Here is a 15252-nt window from a genome sequence, read left to right as displayed (position 1 = left end):
TCCCTCCTTCCCTCCTTCCCTCCTTCCCTCCTTCCTTCCTTCCCTCCCAACCTCCCTCCCTCCCAACCTCCCTCTCTCTCTCTCTCTCTCTCTCTCTTTCTTTCTTTCTTTCTTATTTCTTTCCAAGATTAAAATATCTTCTTCTTACTGAAAAGAAAAAGCTCTGAGGAACCCTGGTATGTCACCTGTCCATCCCTGCAGGCACAAGGCAACTCACTTCTGTATAAACCATTGCTGACACATGTTCATCTGACTTTGCACTTCTTTATATAGAATTGCTTCCTACTTTCCTACACCATTTCTCATATTTGTCACACGCACATTGAAGCCCAGGCATTTCCTTCAAAGTGCTTGCAGTCCTTCCTGGCTACATACCAGCTGCCCCTTAGTACCTATTCTCCCTTTTACAGCATCTTAAGCACTATAGAAAATACTGACATGCCCTGGACTTTAGACAGACCTATGAACCCTCATTTGTTACAATTTTCTGGCTTGATGCTAAACCTCTGATAATTATTTCTTGAGTGCAGGTTAGGCAACGACCTTATAGTGGCTCCAAGAACATGTTACTACAGTCTGATTTTAAAAATGCCAGGGGAAACAAGGGTTCAAAACCCTACTACACTTATGTTATCTAACATCTTTTGATTGTCTGTTTTCCATCAGGCTTCTGGCACTGCCTGGGAAGAAAAATGAGGTAACTCTGCCATGTGTCCTTGAGAAATCCATATTGGTTGTAGTTTTTGGTGCTTATAGTGTGCTTCTCTGCTTCACAAATTAAATTCAGGCTGGTGGATCTATAGCTTTCCCAGTTTTCCTTTCCTCTTCTTAAATAAATACAGTAGTTTTGCTGCTTTCCAGCTTTTTCAATATCTGCAAATTGTTCTGAAACTACCTTGCACCTTACTGTTTGGGTTTTGGCTGGAAGTTGTGTAAGAAATTCCTGCCTCACTGCACCTCCTGCCTCCCTGCCTCTCTCCACCCTGTCTCTCTAATACTTTTTCCTGCCCTCAAACCACACTTAGCCCTCTCCCACATGTGTAAGTACAGTCGCTGAGGTCAGCCTGTAAACTGTGTTGATGCAATTTTGCCAGTTAAAAGATCACACTCTCCCCCTTTATTGAGAAGGACTATTTTAACCCTAGGTGTATCAGCAGTCTGGTTTGTAGAGCAGAAGTGAGGCAGAGATGAGCAGCCAAGAGATGTTGCAACAGGGCAGCTTCAAAGCACGGCCTCCTCCAGCACCCTGGGCACTCAAAAGTGAACATCATTGGTGCTAGACAATCAGAAAAACACTGATTTGGCTAAGCTCACTCTTCAATTTTTAGACCAGAAGGCTTCCTCTTTGCTCTGATGATGGTTTTATTAGTCCTTGGATCACAGTCAGTGAAGACTCTCAGTTTTTTAATTGTTTGTGTCATTCTTGGGCTCTCTGCTCTAAGCTTTAGCTCCTTGCTGATTCCCAAGCTTGCCCTGTCTGCCTCCTAGCCACCACACAACTTACAGGCTGTTTTGTTCTTAGCTTTTATTTCTCTTGCAAGCTGAATTTTGGACCTTGACCTTTCTTATGCTTCCTTCATTCATTCTTTGTAATTTGACTGAGTTTCTTCTTTCTGTGCATTTGCCTTCTCAGATATTCCCAGTAAAGCTCTGAAGGGGCCTCAGAATGGTCCAGTGCTGAAAACTAATGGACCAAAGTCATAGAGTCATAACACTGTAGAATGGCTCGGGCTGGAAGTGACCTAAAAAATATTTAGTTCCACCCCCCCTGCCATGGGCAGGGATTTCACCCACTAGATCAGGTTGCTCAGGGCCTCAGCTAACATGTCCTTGAACACCTCCAGGGATGGGGCATCCACAGCTTCTCTGGGCAGCCTGTGCCAGGGCCTCACCACCCTCTGAGTGAAGAATTTCCTCCTAACATCTAATCTAAATCTCCCCTCTTTTAGTTAAAAAACTTTCCCCCTTGTCTTTTCATTACCTGACTGAGCAAAATGTTGCTCTCCATCTTTTCTTTAAGCCCCCTTTATGTACTGAAAAGCTGCAATAAGGTTTCTTTTCTTCAGGCTGAACAGCCCCAGATCTCCTAATCTTTCTTCACAGGAGAAATTCACTCTATATTAATTCCACAAATTGTGATGGGGTGTTGCTTTGGCTCCACTGAATACATAATCTTAGTGTACCACTATCCTGACCTGCTGAAGGACTGCAAAGGAATCCAAATCTAACAGTGAGCCTGCCTCCAAGTTTGCATCTCTACCCGCAGTTATAGTTCAGAGCATTTTTGAATGGAGTTATAAGCAAAGGAACTACTGCAGAATGTCCGGAAAGGAGTGGGTTGCCTGGCAGACCAAAGCAAGATTTGGTGCTGGGAGGGCAATGTCTCTAGGAGAGGAAGAAGCTCTCTACTCCCCTGCCCTGGTTGCCTGCCAAAGAGAACACCTGGGCATCTAACAAAAGCTGGCAGCTGGGAGGACAAGTGTGGGGCCAATATAGCCTTCTTGTGAGGCCATTAAAAAGCATCTGGGTGTGAAAAGATAAACCTGTGGTGCTGCCAAGTTCAGCCAGACCAGTGGCATGATGAACTTCCCAGTTGGTAATCCATGTGTTACTGCAGAGCTGCCTGTGGAGGCTTTGCCATTTTTTTCCCAACATATTGAGCCCTTATAGGTGAGAATATGAACAAACTTTCAGTTCTTAACCCGTGTCTTTCTTAACTGTTCCTTTTCTATGTGAAAATTAACTGAAAATCTTAAAAGACCTGGCATACTGGGCTAGTTCTCTGGTGCCAATGTCCTCTGCTGTCGCTGTACTGCAGGCCTGGCAGAGCGAGCTCTGGGGTGACTTGTTTATTTACGTGCAAGTGCACATTTGATATTCCCACTGCACGTACCTGGCCTCATAATCCTCCCAGAGGCTGATGTGAGGGAGGGAGCTGTAGCTAGCTTGGAGCTCATAGATCCAAGGATGATTTATAATGATTAAGTCCTTCTAGAGCACAGTGGGATTATTGTGCAGAGATACCCTGGCTGACCCTGCATGGAGCTGAATGTATTAATCTGGGCTAATACGCTCCCCAGATAAGTCGAATACCAAACTAATCAGGCAAATGTCCACAGTGGTGGATCTATATCCAGTGTAGCTGGCTCATTGAGAACTGATTGCAGACTGATTTCTGAGAAATCTGAATCAACTGGACCTTAAATAAAGTGAAAATCCAGCAAAGTCTGAAATGATTGAGGTCCCTCAGATTTGACATGAATACTAGCTTGTTCATTTCAGTTGCATTTTGCTTGCAAGATAATCCTTAAGTCAGAAATCTATTTTAAAAAGGGGATGAATAATGCATATTTTACATTTAGAGAATGAATTACATTGGGAATCTCAAAATATTTTGCAGACACTGAAGGGTAAAGCCCTCCAGTAAAACTCAAAAGGAGGTAAAATTATAACATTATAGGTGCTTAATGGGTGGCAAAACAGAGGGACCAGTTGTTGCAGGACCCACAGGAAAATCTGTACAAAGCTGAAAATAGCATACAAATCTTCCAAAAATTCTTAGCATTTTCTGCCTTGCTTCATGTCAGCACACTAATTCTCTGACATTTTTAGATTGCCATATAATACTTTGCTTTTCCAGATGATAAAGAGAGCTAATTCTCATTTAAACAAATGACTTTTCAATCTCTATAAATTAGGAAGCAGGCAGCATTTCCTCCAGCTGCCATCCAGCAATTACACTGTTTGGAAATGGTACACAGTGATTTGTGATAATGTAATCCCTTTGGGGTATGGAAGTAGCTCCAGAGTCAGGCTTGATTAGAAATGCCCAGTTGACTGCCAGGGACACATTTCAAGCAGGCTTATTGTGGGGAGCTGATATAGTTGTAAGCACAAGTCAAAGAGCCAAACATATAAATGACCCAATCTGCATTTGCAAAGCTAAACTGTGCAGCTCTAAACCCATTTTCTGGCCTAAAGAGTGCCACACGCCAAGCACATAGCTAGAAAAACAGTTCCTCGTGTGTGCTCAGAACAGGGAGCGATGTTAATCCGGGGAGCTCATCGGTATTTGCAGACTGTCAGCTTTAAGCTCGGGGCATCATTGCACCAGGAGCACATTTTAAACCTTATGAAACGTATATCCACAAACTCTTCTGCATATCCACAAAAAGCTAATACAAACCCACTCCAAAGACAAAGCTAGTCTTTTAAAACCTGTGCCAGAGCTTTCAAATTCTCTCTGCTTGCTTGAAATCCGTCTTTAAATTCCAAGTTGTTTTTTCTGCCTTTGCTTAACACAAGACAAAGAGCAGCCAGACAGAGGAAATGACAACAGGAGCATTTCCTTGTGTTGCCTCTCAAAATCTTCTGTATTACATAGATTTTTTTTTTTTTCTTAGAGAGAGACAACTGAAAGGTATTTTTAAAACTGAAAACAAAATCATTGAGGACGTTAGCTGAAAAATGAAGCAGATTCCTATTCAGACAACTGGCCCGGGGATGCTGAGGCTGATGTGTGTGAACTCTGCTTTCCTGGGTGTGCTCTGAGCACATACCCTGCCAGGTCCCTTCCAACAGTCTGCATGCAGCTGATGTATAACCCTCTGGCCAGTCACCGAAGGATGCAACCTGCGTATGAGTAAACCTATTGTAAGCTGCTGCTCCATCCTGGCAAGCATGTACACTGTATGTTCCTCTGCAGCTATGAAACCTATTGGATGTGGTTGGAAAGCTAGCATAAGAGGACAGTGAACTGCAGGTCCAACCAGCTACCGGAGACAAGGGACTGCTTTTTACAAGCACTGCAGCTCTTCAGGTCTTGTTGAAAACTCACTGGGGAAAAAAAAAAGGGGGGGGGGAAGTTTTTGTTCCTTGATGGCTCTGACCATCCAGCCAGTGCAGCATAACTATAACTGCAATGCAGTGCTACTGATGAGATCTGGATCACAGTGAGCTACTACATTATTAGCCTGGCTTGAATTTCCATTTCAAGTTTGCATTTATTTTTTCACTTTCCTAAATCTACCATATTAATGTGGCACCAGACATATCCATTAGAAAACAACAAACAAACAACAACGACAACAAAACAACAACAACAACAACAAAATCACTTCTAACTGAGGAGGAAGGATGGCAGGGCTTCTGGTGTGGGTGGTAGCATCTCCTTAACCTTGGTCTACAAGGAATTCAGCACCTTGTCAACTTTACTTTCAAAGATTTTATTCCTGATCAGCATCATTCATGGAAATTGCCCTAGCTATCACACCACCTAGTCACACTCATTCACCCAGAGCTCATGTCTGAGTTGGAAGCTGCTTCAAAAAAACCACCTTGGTTCAGTTCTCCCTCTTTAAAAACATTGTTTATTCGTTCTTGGAGGTAAGGGGGTCGGGGGGGGGGGGGGGGGGCCAGGTTTTGCCTCTTGCAGGGTATCCTGCATGTCTGACAGAAGTGCAAGGGCCCTGAGTTATTCTAAAACAAGTCATGTTGATCCAAAATATTCCACTGTGGAGGTGAGAGAGGTATTTTTAATCCATTAGGATGCTAGTTATGGTTACTATATGAAACAACTAATCCCCTCTGACAGGGCTTCAAACAGCATGCCATGCAGCCCAGACCTCAGTCTCTATAAAGCTGAACATCTTTCTCTGCATACAAATCGACTTTGTTTTTCTTTTGGTGAAAATCCTCATATTTTCATCTCAAATCCCTTCTCAGAGGTGTAACTATTTCGTGTTGTTTACTACGTTCCTTAGCTGAAACAAGTAACAGCTTTGCCAAGAGTGTTCTCCCTCTTGCCTCCACATCAGGAGGAGTTTAACGTGCTGACAGTATCCAGTATGGTCTTCCCTGATGAGCCAAAGCAAGTTTTCCAAGGGCTTTTCACAGAAGGTGGCACTGATCCAACCCCAAGGGCGCTTTTTTTTTCGTAAATGCATATTATGTAAAACATGAAAGTCACTCACCTTTGAGGAATCCAGCCCAGCCCAGCTTCCTCTCAGGCTACTATTTAGTGATGAACAAAGGTGAAGCCAAGTCTCTTGTGCCCTACAGTGAGGATTTGGGGGACACATACCACTTCCAGTCTTGTGCAGGCCTGAAACTTGGAGCAGAGCTTATTGTTTGCATGTGTCCTGAAACCATAACAGATAAACATCTCAATACTGCATAGCAGAAGCACTACATCAGGAGACCTTGAACTCTCCCAGAATGAAAAAGAGGTGGTAATTTTACTCAGATTTCATGAACAGGAAAATTGTCATCCCTTTTGCTTACTCCACCTGCAGACACCTCTCACCTGGACAAGCCAATAGATGGAGAGGCATCCCAGCTTCAGGACTGAACTTCCACACCTGCCCTTGGAAACAGAGGTTAGTACTGCTTTTTTTCTACTGTTCCAGGTTACAGCCCACTTAAAAGCAGGAGATCATCTTCTGAGAACGACTCCCACACTTGGACTGGCATGAGCACAGATAAAATAAAGAGTGGAATTTTCTTTATCATGAAACTTTTTCGTCTGTTTCAATTTTCCTTTTTATTTCCTCCTGTAATTATTTCTCCTTTACTTTTTCATTCACTTTTTTTTCCACATTTTGTGTTTCACCCTTCCTTCCCACCTGTGTAGCAGTGGGTGGTGGATTTCTAGGTAAAATGTCTTTCCTTCAACTTGAACGTAAGTGACCATGGGCTCCTCTTGGTTCAGATACGTGCTTTAAGGTTAGGCTGGAGCAGATGCTGGTTCCTCATGGAAGTTCAGGATTTCAGCATCCCTCTGCTTTGCTTGAGCAGGCTGTTGGTGTGGAATCTGCAGCAGTTGAAGAGCAAGAGGTGGTGCTGTTGTACTCACGGCACACAGCTGGAGAGCTGGCTATGCTGCCACAGGGACAATGTGGGGACACTTTCTGTCATGGTGGGCCTCCTTAAGGAGCTTGAAGTTGACCTGTTCGATCATCCATCATCTAGTCTTTTTATATTTTCTTATTGCTCATTTTACCTCCCATATATTCTGATAAACAAAAGAAATGACAGTGGCAGACAAGGTTCTACACCGAAATTAAACACAGCTGATCTTTATGTATGTGCTCACACAAAGTAACTTTCGCCCCTTGCCCATGAAGCTGCAGAAACACCAGTAAGTCTGGCTGAATCTGAGTAGTAGCAATGCAAGGTGTAAGAAAAAAACAGCAAACCGCTCACGAATAAATCTTCTTTCCCTTGCACCTTGGGGAAGGAACCATTGTGCCACAGATCACATCTCAGTGCAGACCACACTGTGTTTTTAAGTACTTGATGGTAGGGGTCAACAAGAAGTGCAAGTACCCAGCTGGCATTAGTGCAAAAAAGCCTCTCTGCCCCGTAAATCTCTGTGTCCAGTACAGCACAGGGCAAAGAGACATTGTTATATATCATAGGTGCATATAATTATTGGTATGCTATGTTATTTGTGTCATATTTTGTTATTACATTATATGTTGTGTTGCCTTATATTATGTTACAGTAATTTATGTTAGCTTATGTAAGGTGAAATCAGCATTTCAAAATGCATCCCGGCCACTGTCTACATAGGGTCAGTATTTTTCTCTTACTACATGGACATGTGCTAAAGAAGCAACTAGAAAGTGCAGCCAGGACCAGTCTGGTTGTGTCATGCACCGTGAGCAAAGAAAGCAGGGGACAACCCTGTGGCTTGCTGAAAGATGTCAGGGCTTGCCTCAGGAATGATGAAGGCAAGGGGGAAAGAGGAGACCAGACAGCCCAGACCTGCCAGGCTTTCAATCCTGTTTTTCACCTTACAGCAAGAAATTGCAGCCCTGTTGCTCATGCTGGAAGGTGTCACAGCTCCTCTTTCTGCCCAGCACCTTCCCAAGCACCCTTGTTGTCCAAGGGCACTGGCAAGACGGGAGCCAGGATGAGGCCCCACCTGAAGATGAACACTGCTCTCATCGTGTTCATCTCTGAAGAGCTGAGTATCTCAGGCCAGCTGCATCTCAGCTGCCCCCAGAGCAGGGCTCTGTGTCCCATGGCACACGGGGAGCCCATGGAGATGAGGCAGTGCTGCCCCCAGATCACAGCACCCCGTCCTCCTCACACAGCCCCCCAGCATCAGCAAGTGTGCTGGGACGTGTGTCAGTGCTAGGAAAAGGCAGACAGAGAGGAGGGATGACAGTAGCCCTGCCACACTTTCTTTTGGGACACCTGCAGCTGGATGGGAGCACTGATGGGGACAGCAGACCCCAGCCTGTCCCAGCACTTCACCCTTGCTGTCACACATTTGCTGGTCCCGTGCAGCTCCAAAACTAGGGGGTGCCTTAGCTATTTGCTAGGATGCCACCTGAGAGGTTAGAGGTGGGGAGTGCTGGTGTAGCCCGGGGGTGTGATGTTCTCCTGGCAGCACACCTGCCCTGCAGCAAGGACTGGAGCCATCATCTTCCTCTCCTCTCCCTCAGCCAGCGGTATGTAAGAGCACCCAGCTCACAGGTGCAGCAGAGACTTGTCTTGTCTGGGTTTGCATGCTTCACACCTCCAGGACTTTACTTGCCAGCTGCTATCAGCTCTGTCGGCTTTCTTACCTCTCCAAAACCTCAAACTGCAACTTCTCTGCACCTACTGACTTTAAAGGTCTTGTGTTAAAGCCATGTAAAAGCACTGAGTTTTTTCAGGCCCCCAAAACCAACCAAACAATAACAACAACAACAAAAAAACAACCCATAAACCAAACTTATAACTCACAACTGAACAGTTTCACCCCAAGTTAATACAGTTTTATAGAGAAACTTGGACCAAGTGACTTTTGCATGGATTCATTCAAAGCATCTGCAGAACATCAATTAATCATATCTCTTCTGTAAAGCATAGATTTATACGCTGGATTTTTCCACTGCCGAGTGAAGGATATATGAAATGAAAACATACTATCAGGACTTAAAGGTTTTAAGTATCTTTTTAGAAGTTTAGCTATACATTATGGATTTCTGGACAAGTAGGTTAAAGGAGAACAAGTGCAGCAGCCTGTGGAGGAGCTGGAAATCTGGAAAGAGCACTGATGAAAGTCAGGGCCAAGAGCAAAGGACTTGAGTTCACCTAGAGAAGACAATGGAAGACAGAAATCCTGGCTGGTGCTCCACAGTAGTCTTAGGCAGGAGAAAAGTCAGAAGATTGGTCTTCATTTGGGTCTTCGTTGGGTGTAAAACATAGGCTGGAAGATTTTATTTCCTCACTTGCAATGAAAACAGAAACTCTCTCATTCAGTTGAAGGAAAATAGGCAGCAGGATAAAGACCATAAATGAAATGGGGAACCTGAGCAGCTCCATTGTTCATGGCTACACACCCTGCTTTCCTTAGAAATCACGGCCAGTGGCTCAGTGTTTATTGAAACACCTCAGGAGCTGGAGGGCTGTGTGAAGAGAGAAATCCCAAGGAACAGGGTGTGTTTCTGGTGACAGCAGCTTCCTGCATTTTGAGTGAGAGGCATCGTAAAGTGCTGCAGGCTTTTGTCTTGCTCAAGAAACACCTGTCAATCCTGCAGTGGCAGGTGCACTGAACAGCAGTGCATCACTGAGGAATCCTATTCAGAGACAGAACAGAGGTATTTTGAGCAAACAGCAACTAGGGGTTACCATGTTTGTTCATTTTCCTGGGCTGATGGTGTGTCTCGGCCGTGCTCTATGCTTGCTGTTTCACCTTGCTTCACTGGTGCAAAAACTCTCATTTGCATGAGAAGTGGCAGCAGCGAAAGTGGCTGGCTCTGAGGAAGGAAGCAGAGGGAAGGAGTGCACCATGCAGCTGGTGGGAGGTGGCTCTGCACGACGTTGCAAAAACCTTTCTGGAAGGGAAAGCTGCTGGCATGCTTCAGGGCCATGCACAGGCTGCCATGGAGAGGCCTTCGTGCAACCAGGGGAGAGGGAGGACCAGGACATGGTGCTGATGGTCAGACCTTGCTGTAGGAATGGTGGAGTCCAAGCCTTGGAGCAGGGAACGGGGTTCTGACCCCACAGGGGATTGCAGTGCTGTCTCCTGGCTGTTTTGTCCTAAAAAGAGCGGTGCCACACCAAGCAACTCATCCCAGAGAGGCGACCCAAGAGATACTTCAGAGACCTTACTCCTGTGAGGATGAAGACCAGTTTCACCTCAAAGAGGACATCTCTGTATCTGTTTCTGGGTCCTGAGGATTATCACGGACCCTCTGCTGCTCCTGCACGCCTTCGCACCTGGCTCCAGCTGGTTTCCCTGGGTGGCATCCTGGAGCCCTGCTGGCCAGATGTCGGCTTTGAGGAGGTGTCCTGGAAAACAGCCACATTCCAGCTCGCACACACTTGTGGGATCAACACCTCTTTTGCCAGGCACACACCCCAAGCATGATTTTGCTGGAAAATCTGTGCCTTGCCAGCTTGCACCACTCCATCAGGGCTGTGCCAAGCTCTCCTCCAAGCAGCCTCCCAGGAAGACAGAAGGCACAAGAAAATCTCAGAGGACAGGCACAGAAATGCAGGTGGATTTTAAGGTTTTACTATGGTACTGGCTGTCAAGGGGCACAATGCTGGCCTGTGCAATGTGTTGGGTAAGTCCTACAGCTCTGCAGGTGGGATAAAGGCAAAACCCAAATGCCTGGCAGTGATACAGCCAGATTTTGGCAGTGACTGGTGGTTTAAAATTGCATTTCTTTTCAGACACAGCCAGCAAATGAGAGTGCACAAAGGTGAGCATTCGTAACTCCTCCTGAGAGGACACACACCTCATCTGAGACCTCACACAGACAGATGCTGACTTCTAACCCCAGTTGCTCTGCCAGCAAAGGCACGGCATGTCACAGACCACTGCTCAGGGGCATGAGAAATGACTGCACACACCAATACCACAGGCACCGAAACCTTCCTCCACCCAGCTCCCAGCTGCTGCAGAGAAAAGCGCATTGTGAACACAGAGGACCTGTCTCACATAGTGACAGTCAAAGCAAGGCATCTTCGTCAGCCCTATGTCCACTGGGTTGGCTCTGAGATGCGCTGTGAGAGCTCTTGAACAGAGCCAGGCTTCTTCAGGGGACATGTATGCCATCCTGATGGTATGCAAACAGCTCAACATACACCAAGGCACAGAGTGGCCAAGCAGCACCACAACCTCGGCCTCCATGCAAGGGTTACGCAGACAGAAATTTCCATAATCACCACAGTCGGTTTTGTTACAGTCTTCTCACTGCCCTACTTCACAGGCGCCATCCATGGGCATTTGCGGTGATGAGACTCATTTGGGAGGTAACCTGTGAAGTCTTTATATGTTTCAGCTGTTCCCAAAATAGAAGCTTTCTTGAATAAACTGCTGCCTGAGCATGACTGGCCATGCATGAGCCCTTCTAACTTATTAGCATTGAGCTGATTATGTGCTGAAGGATATGCATTAGCCTCGTAAGCCAGCACAGAAAATCACTGATTTCCACATGGAAACATTGAAGCTTTATGGTCTGTAATTGATGAGTGGGAGTTTGTGAAGGATGTCAAGTGTTACCTTTGTTTTACTGTGAGTCACTATCAATGTTGGCAAGCATAATAAAAGCAGAGGAATGCATTAGGCACCAAATATTGTACTTCTTGCAGTAAAAGACACTAATCACGGGGATAGAGATGTTATGCTGCCTGTGCAGACTGATGTCCTGGCAATTTGATCGCTTTACTGCTAAGTGCCGTATCTCCAAGCTCGGCATGTCCATGTATGTCTCATTTGGTCATGCATTTCTGGGGGGCAATTTCTAGTATTACAAGGAATAGAATTGCACTGAACTTTCCACTTACCTCCAGATGAAGAGAGCAAAGCCATATACATAAATTTGGAAGCACCTATATGCTCAGAGGTACTTACGTCCCCCATCTCTACAGCCAGCAATCAGTGGTGGTTTTATTTCTAAACCAGAAAGTCATTCAAGGGACAGAATATTCAAAAACATTACACAGCTCAATACGAGCCCATTTTCACAGCATTGGCTTAGCCTACGGTGTAACTGCATAGGAGGTCCCTTCATGGGCAAGCTGGAGGGACACATCTGGTTTATGACGGTCTCTCACCCGAATCCAGTGTGATTCCAGCTATGCTTGGCTGGACTGGCAAAACTCCCGCACCTACAAGACCTGGGCTCATCAGATGCCCTAATGACTGGGGAGGCTAAATCCATGTAACCACAGACAGTATTTCCCCCAAATCTTTTTGTTGTTGTTGTTTGTTTTTTCCATGTGAGATGAAATTTTGTCATATCTCCATTCACACTAGGTTCCTTTATGTTCCTTTGCAAATCCCACTGACAGTGAATGTTCTTCTGCCATAAAGCCTGATCCAAATGCCTCCCTTCAAATAGTTAAAGCTCATGGAAAAGAACAAATCAGTCATTCTGTGGGTGTTTTCCACCAAATATCAAAAGTCCTTAGCAGTTTATTGAGTGACTTCAGTCTCTAATAAATGCTTTGCTCACCTATTGGAGAGCCCAATAAGTAATAAAGCACCAAACATACATCCTATTCAGCCAGAGCATCAATATTTAAGAATATCAATGTTTAATGCTGTCATTTTAATTTCATTGTATGATTTGATGTATTTCAGCATACAGGAATAAAATAAAAAACTAATTTAGCTAATGAGTTCAGTTAAGCTTTTCTTTTAAAAAGGCAATGGAAATAAATTTGAGGAGGCCTGATGTTTTAAAACTGATCATTTTCAAAGGATGTGAAAGTTGCACTCAGAAGAGGTGTTTTGACCAAACCATAGTCAGCTGTCAGGGGCATTTAGGGACACAAGTTGATTTTTTTATTATTATTTTTATTTTTTACCATAAGCTACCAAGATTTGACATGAATGAATGAGTTCATTAAATTCCCCACACTCTCTTTGCAAACACTGTTGTGGAGTTGCCAGTATAGTGATAATAGTTAATCCCCAGTTGCATCTATTTTAGAAGTCAATTTTAAACATACGTTCAGTGCTGATATGTTTCTCTGTAGGTGGCTTTCTTTTAGCATAGTCTGCAGTTTACAACTTTTCAGCTAATTTCCCTCTGGGATATCAGTTTTCAAGCTTCTTATCTCGTTTAGGAAACTAAAACACCTCAGATGAACAGGTCAACATTCAGAAACTGAGTCTGGATCACTCAGTATAACTCAAGCCCATGCAAAAGCAGGAACTGGACAAGGAAAGACCAGATGCAGTCACATCCTACCTTATTATAAATACCAGGTAAAATTACTTCTGTCCCAAAGAACTGTGCCTTTCAACTACATATCAGAAGCCACATTTTTGCAGATCTGATTCTAGCTCTGCCCCTTGGACTAACAAATCTCTTTCTGAAATAGGTTGCACCTACCTGGGAAAGGAAGGCAGCTATTAGCCAGCTGGTCTTTGATCCTCCTCCTCCCCATCTTCATCTCCTTTGGCATTTATGTGAGAGTAGGAAGGGGCAGGTCTTGGCCAGTATAAGTTCTGGACATCTTTAAAGATAGAGAGACTAAGACCTTGTTTTTATCTGAGCATCGGTAAGCAACCTCTTGCCAAGGCATCTCAGCACCCAGCTGAACTGAGCCATGAACAACTTTTACCCCCCAAAACCTACCACTGTGGTGCATTTTCAAGGGGTGTTATAGCTTCTACCACATCTCTTTATTTTTATACTTTGACGGTTGTTACACCCAGAAGAATAGTTTTAGGCTGCTGCCATCTTCTTGATTAAATTTTCATATGCATTATGCTTTCACTATGCAGGAAAACCATGATTTAAGCTCCAATACACACAAGTAAATGAAATTAAAAGAAGGAAATAAATAAGATTTCAAGTGCACTTCATGAATTATGAATAATGCATGTTCTCAGCCATGCTCTTCAAGAAAGCCATCACAGCTTTCCAAACAAATGTCTTTCGGGGAAAATGCACCTAAAAGCAGTAACCAACTTTTCCATTAACACACATTCGTTATAAAGAGAAGTCCTGTGCATAAATGCTTTTCTTCACTATCATTTTTCTCCTATGAAGACACAGGGATTATAATTTATATGACCCACACAAAGACAATATTTTATCTTTTATTTGGATACATCTGAGGAGCACGCCATGCCTGAAATGTTGTGTTATAGTCCATAACTAGTGGTGGCTCCAACCTCAAGGGTCCAGGACTACTTCACAAGAAAATAATCAGAAATACTCAAGTTCCTCTTTTTTTTTTTTTTTTTTTTTTTTTTTTTTTTCATTTTAATTTTAAAATAAAGTCAGATGAAGATAATGTAGAAATGAAGAAGAAATATTGACAAGTCATAAAGTTACATGGACAGGGAAGTGTATTGTACCAGGTGTGATCCCAGAGCTGGAGTCAGTGCACTTGTCCTGCAAAGGACTTGCCATATATATGATCTTGAGCAAATCGTTCTTTGCCTGGTATGGTTTCCCTTCCAGTATTTCTCTCGTGTGGTTATACCGTAATCCTCCAGATCTGGGTCTCTCTCTTGGCATCTGCTCATACACAGTGGAATATTTTTAAGTGTCAATAAGTGCCTATACTTCTGCTTGAGTTCAGCATTGGATGTCTGCATGTGAAAGCTTTGTGTCAGGCTATAAATTTGGTGCCAAAATTAAGAGATAGGCTTTGTTCATGTTTAAGTTCTCTTCCCTACCTTTTTCTCTATCTTCAGCAGGAAAAAGATCCATATGACTAGAGCTCCTCCACACTCCTTTTGTTGTTCGTATTGCCACAACTTCCCTATGTGATTAGGGGCCTCCTTCCTGGTGTCAGCAGAGGGACGTGGACCCTGGTGGAAGAGTTCACCGGGACACCGTGAAAAAATTATATTAGTGCTATATGCACTGCCCTTTTGTTGTCTCTAGCAGGGACTGAGTCAGAAGAGACAGATCCCAACAAAAATTTGTGGAATTACTTTTATTAATACCTTCGGGGAGGGGGTCTGAGCCATGCAGCCAGCATGTGCTGGTGGCCTTGGACTGGGTGCCCTGAGTTCCTCACTTCTTGCAGATTCAGGAGGAACACCTGAGTCCAGGGCACGGCAGTACCTGGGAGACTTCTCAGCAAGTTTCCTCTCTTCAACCCACTATTTTTTTATTTTTATTTTTTTTTTCTGGTGACTGTTTCTTCATTCACATCCACAGATACTTACTGGTCCCCTCCACACAAGCCCACACAGAAAGGCTTTCATGACGTTTTATTTCTCAGCACTATCACAGTTCATACAGCTGTTCAAAACTCTGAGGACCTCTAAAATGAAGT

At 44.2% G+C, this 15252-nt stretch overlaps 1 long non-coding RNA gene across 1 annotated transcript; it reads right to left on the bottom strand.

Annotated features, from left to right (window-relative positions):
* Window positions 1–4464: 4464 nt before the first annotated feature.
* On the bottom strand, window positions 4465–6795 carry LOC118176584. Its single transcript, XR_004755477.1, has 4 exons — window positions 6624–6795; window positions 6305–6359; window positions 5973–6103; window positions 4465–4632 (listed from the first exon to the last, which is right to left on the bottom strand). It is a non-coding gene; the product is annotated as an uncharacterized LOC118176584 (long non-coding RNA).
* Window positions 6796–15252: the final 8457 nt, after the last annotated feature.

Source organism: Oxyura jamaicensis, chromosome 1 (genome assembly GCF_011077185.1).
Source record: "Oxyura jamaicensis isolate SHBP4307 breed ruddy duck chromosome 1, BPBGC_Ojam_1.0, whole genome shotgun sequence".
NCBI classification, from domain to species: domain Eukaryota; kingdom Metazoa; phylum Chordata; class Aves; order Anseriformes; family Anatidae; genus Oxyura; species Oxyura jamaicensis.
The sequence above is the reverse complement of the archived record's forward strand: the minus strand, read 5'-3'. Positions and strand labels throughout refer to the sequence as shown.